The following is a 6,000-nucleotide window of genomic DNA, read 5'->3' on the forward strand; positions in this document are numbered from 1 at the left end:
CTGGAATGTGTTTGATCTAACTTCAACTATTAGGAAAGCGAGCGGGTAGAATTCCTAATGACATTAACAGGAGTCAGGCTGTGAGTCAAGAATCATGCCAAACCAAGTCTGCATTAGCACTTGCTGGGTTTGTGATCATCTAGATTTGGTTTAGAGTGTCCCTGCAGCAGTGGTCTTGGGAAAGGGACAAGACTGTGAATCAGAAAGAGAAACCTTCTCCCAGTAGTGCTTTGGTGGCCAACCCTGGCTTCCAGGACTAGCTCTTTTGCTGACACTACGTTCTGTTCTCTCCAGATCTGGGGTGGTTCCACCCTAGTTCTGTGGCATCTGGGAAGATGTTCGAATAATTCGCACCCATTCTGTGAGCCCATGGCAGGCCCAGTTAAGCATGCTTCTTTTTTATTTTCTTCAAAAGCAACAGCGAATTTTGACCAATTGTGAAAATCAATTGAATGTTTTCATGACAGTTTCTGGAAACCCAACATGTACGCTATTAACCCTTCTCCGGTGACGTGCAATGCGTCTTCTTCCAACCAACCGCTCCGCAGCTCGATAACTGGACACAGGAGGTAGAACAGCCCAGATACAATTCCTGCTGATGGTCTCTATGCATGCACCGGTGACAAAGACCTCACTAGAGACCCTTCTTCTTGCCAAAGCTTTCCCTCTTTTCTCTGTCTTTTGTTTGGAGATTGCTACAGATTTGGGACAAAAGTAAAACAAAATATTTACTGATAGGTTCTAGTTCAACTAGGTGTAGTTACTAACTTGCTCTATGGTATTACATGTGGCACCAAAGCCTATATTTCTCCTCCAGTTTATCTTTTCTCCCGGTTAGCTTAGGTTTACAGGTTTTCCTTCCATGTCATGCCAGAGGACGCATGCCTCCAACAGCTTCCTGCAGTCTGTCAGCCTCCTCACTTGGAAAGCCTGTTTTTTTCATGTCACAAGAGAACAGGATACTAGGGCTTTTGAAAAAATAATTATATCAGACTCAACGCAGGGACCATTTCCTTCGGTTTCCTGCCATTTTCCAAGTGATGACATCACTTGGGGTTACTGAGAGCCCAGAGATAATTTTAGCTCAAAGTACCAACTACTGCAGGAAGGCTTTCAGAGTAGTGAGAACATATTTCTCCCATGTACCATGGAACAACTGAGAAGTGGGGTGTGTTTCTTAACATTTAATGTAGCTTGTAATTTTAGTATTTTGGTGCTTATTAAGTTTTCTTTTTTTTGCATAAGAAAGCAAACATGTATTCTGGTTACTCAAATGACATAATTAATAATCCTTTACAGGGGTCAAAACAGAACCTTTAGTCCTTAACTGCTTAAGAGAAGTGCATACCAAGCTGGATCCTGGATTTCCATGCACACATCCAGTCACACGTTATGAGAATTCCTTTGTCTCTGTCAATCATATGAGAAATTAGTCAGCTATGTTGTTTTCCCAAGAAATAACCAGGTTTCTAGGTGTTCTTACTAAATATGTTTTTCTTCTCTTTCATCATGGTAACCTCGCCAACACAGAGAATCATAATATCTTGTGTTTCAAGTGATAGATGAGAACTTGCAATGGAAAAATATGAAAAAATATTTATTTGAATATATTATGGAAGTAACATTTAGCAAGTGGGAATTTATTAAGTAGAAGTTAAATCATGTGTTCAGTTCCTTTCAACTATACAATTGTATCATCAATCATTATTAGGTCACAAATGGCTGCCATGTTTTATGCATTGAGACTTAAAAATCTATGGGCCTACTACAATTTATTATTTTTTCCTTTTATGGATCCTACTTTTGGTGTCCAGCCTCAAAATTATTTGCCTGTTCCTAACCTCAAATGCTTTTTCCTACATGGCTTCTAAAAGCGTTGTGTTGTAATTGTGCTGGCCATTTTGAGTCAGTTTTGATGGTGTAAGTTGTATGGTTTGGATAGTGGTCTCACTTATCTATGGATTTCTAAGAGGTAACTCCTTGCTCTGACAACCTTTACTGATAAGGCTATCAACCATTCTTTAAATATCTTTTATGTTTTTGTCATGCAAGTAGATAAAAACCTAGACAAAACCTAGAAAATGTGACCACTTGGGAAAAATAACACAGAAACAACAGGATCCTTTCATAATACCTAAAATGTCCTTGAAAAATCTTTATCATAAGAATCCAGCAAATCTATAATCTGATTGTGATGAGATAATCAGATTCTGCCAATGGCAACAGGGATTCGGATGTTAGAATTACATGATAAGAATTGTAAAGCAAACATGATAAAGATTCAATATATATTACATTGTCTCTTGATGTTTAAAAGAAAGGATAAAAAGGAAAAAAGGAGACAGTTTCCGGTAAGTAGTAAAAGTTACATAAGAGTCTTCAGTGGGGCTTCTGTCTGTCAGTCTCAGCGGATAGACTCAACAGCATGTAGGGATGGAAGGACAGGATGAATGGGCATAAAGATGGGCCTTCTCATGCTGAACCACAGAAAACAAATTACAAAACTAACCTACAAAACACTAACAAAGTACCTAAATTGGCATCACCCTAGTGGTAGAAACAGAGTGAAAAGTATAAAACTGACAGATCAGTAAGAAAAAAAATAATAAATAAAAGTTTCCAAAAATTTGCCAAAGATAGAAATCTATGGATTCAAGAAGTTGATCAAACCGCACACAGGATAATGCTAAAAAAATTTACACTAGGATATGTCATAATAAAATAGTTTAAAACTAAGAAACAAGGAAACAATACTTTTTAAGAGTTCTATTTTTTATTTTATGGATTTGAGTGTTTTGCTGCATGTACTTATGTGTACCATATGAAAGCCTGGGTGCCCAAGGAGCCCGACAAAAGGCATTGGATCTCTAGGAACTGGAGTAACAGATGGTTTTAAGTTTCTGTATGGGTGCTGTAAACTAAGCCTGGATTCTCTGTAAGAGCTAGAAGCGCTCTTAACCATGAAACCACCTCTCTAGCCCCCATGAAACAATATTTTTAAAACCACAGGTAAATGTTATATTTTGTATGAAGAAAGAAAAACTCGAATTAAATATATTTATCCTTAGTAACAATGGAGGCCAGAATGGAGAAATGATCTTTTTTTTTTTTTTGGTTTTTTGAGACAGGGTTTCTCTGTAGTTTTGGTGCCTGTCCTGGATCTTACTCTGTAGACCAGGCTGGCCTCGAACTCACAGAAATCTGCCTGCCTCTGCCTCCCAAGTGCTGGGATTAAAGGCATGCACCACCACTGCCTAGAGAGAAATGATCTTTTAAATGCTAAATGAAAAAAAAATCCCAGTTACCATTGGATCCTATACCTGTGAAACTATCCCCCAGAAATGAAGAGTAAATGAAGACATTACCAGATGCAGAGAAATAAACTAAGAGAAATTGTTCTTTGCTGGCCTCTTAAAAAATAAGGATGTTCCAAAAACTAAAATAATATACAAACAATAACAGAAAGGCTTCCACAATAAGAAAAAGAAAAGAAAATCCAAAAGTAATAGGTTAAAATTAAAGCAGACACCAACTTACAAATTGCACAAACTTCAAAAAGTGGTCTAAAAACATGTAAAATGAATTTGTCATTGGAGGTCTGATCTGGTACGAATGAACTAATCTGGGTAAGACACTGGAAAAGATAGTGCAAATGTAATTATTATTGAATTATTTAACTTAAAAAATTCCATGATACTCCCACTAGGCTAGGCATTAATTTATGCCTAGTGAATAGAGTGACAGGTCTTTAACATCAGATATTTATTTATTTATTTATTTATTTGTTTGTTTGTTTGTTTATTTTGAGACAAGACCTTACTGTGTAACCCTGGGTGGCCTGGAACTCACTATGTAGACCAGGTTGGCCATGAACTCACAGAGATCCTCCTGCCTCTGCTTTCTGAGTGCTGGGATTAAAGGTGTGCACCACCACACCTGGCTACACATCAGAGAATTTATAGAAAGCATAACTAGTTCCTCATGAATACAGTGACAAGTTCAACAATGTCTTTCACATTAGAGAATTCACGAAATGTATGACCTTACATAATAGACTATGTTGGACAAAATAGGATAACTCAGAAAGTAAATTTTGGCATTTTTAATGATGAGTAATGTAGCTTATCCATATAAATAATTATTTTCTCAGGATTGGGATAATTTTATTACATTGATTATTTAATTTAGTTCTTGAAAGTATTTTATGGGACAAGATGCATAATTTCCTTAGTCAGTGCAGTAATTGTAAGCAGCACCCTGTTTGTGAAACACTTCATAATACTGCCTGCCTTGCAGGAGCCTATGCATCTGAGGTGTGAATGGGACAATTAAGTAACTGATCTTCTGATGTGTCTTATAGCATTGTTATAGCTGGTTACCACAGCCTAGAAAAGTTTGACCTTGATGTTTGGTGTAGTGTTTTAAAGTATCTCATTTTAGTTTCCTTGGTTGGTTGGCTTGCTGGATTTCTATAATCACAGACTAATACAATTATAGTAATTTTAGTCTGTGCCAATTGCATGAATTTGGCTTTCATAAAAAAATCACAACTCTAAATTACTTTGACAGTGATGGACTCTAATTATACATCAAATAGCTTTTGCTCACTTGTTGAGTAATACAATCTCTCATTTTAACACCAGAAGTCATCTGACAGAAGCTACATGAATTATGTAGATTGCCTCTGAAGATTTTCTTGAAAATAGCTCACTATTAAGGGGTAGTTAGCCACCCCTAGAGAGTTGTTTACAGGTGCCACAAAATCACTTCTATGAAGTGAGCAAACGAATCATTCTGCAAAAACTTGATTTTGGTTAATCGGGCTAACTATGCGCTGTAGTGTGTCTCACTTCAGCCTTCTCTTGTAGCAGTCTGAGACAGACGATGCTAACTGACAGATTTCACAGTCTTCGTTTTGAAATGAGTGAGTCTGATTCCCTGGTCTATGTCTAGAAATGTTAAGACCATTAAAACATTCATGGCTTGATGCTCCTGGCTATTTATCACTAACCAGCATCACATTTTCTTTAAAAACAAACAGAATACATACAAGGATATATTAATGATCCCACAGCAATGATAAGTTCATTCAAACTTGCACAGTTATAATACTGTAAAGGAAAAGAAGGAAAGGAGTTTGGTCTTGCGTCATTGAGTATTTTTAATAGTACAAATCTTAAATGTATCTCAATCCAAGAGGAAAGAAACACTTAAATTTATATTAAACACTGTAAATATAATTTGAAAATTCGGATACCTGGCATAGTTCAGTGACTGCTTGATAGAAGTTTAACATCCATTCTTGCTTAAATCTTCCCTTTGATGACTGAAGTCCTGTATCAATGCAGAACATTTTATCGTGGATACTTTGCTCTGTAATTACCCATATACAGACCTTATTTTCTGTTTCCTTTCTTTTCATAAATCTTTAAAAGAACTTCATGCTAACTTCTACATATATATATGTATATATATGTATATATTATTGGAATATAAATGCAAATGTGAGTCAATGAATTAATATGTCTTAATATTTATATTTTTCAGCGTGGTGGTATGATGGTTAATCTTAACTGTCAAATTAATGAGATTTAGAATTACTATGGAAACAGATCTGTGGGCATCTGTGTGAGGGATTATCTAGAGTACGTTAATTGTCATGAGAAAACCCCCCCTATGTGTGGGCTGTAGCATTCCCTGAGCTAGAGTCCCAGAGTGAATAAAAAGGAGAAGGGGAGCTGAGTGAGCTTTCATTGCTCTCTGCTTCCTGACTGTGAAGGCATGTGACCAGCCTCTTCCTCCTCTAGCTACCATACCTTCCTGACATGATGCACTATAGCCCCTGGACCTGTGAGTAAAATAAATATGTTGTGGGTTTTTTGTAACTCTTTACTCTTTGGGGGGCCCACCACCCAGCTCCCAAATAATCACACTGAGACTTATTCATTCTTATGAATGCTCGGCCTTAGCTTGGCTTATTTCTAGCCAGCTTTTCTTAAA

The sequence above is a fragment of the Peromyscus eremicus genome, chromosome 3 (genome assembly GCF_949786415.1).
Source record: "Peromyscus eremicus chromosome 3, PerEre_H2_v1, whole genome shotgun sequence".
NCBI lineage: Eukaryota > Metazoa > Chordata > Mammalia > Rodentia > Cricetidae > Peromyscus > Peromyscus eremicus.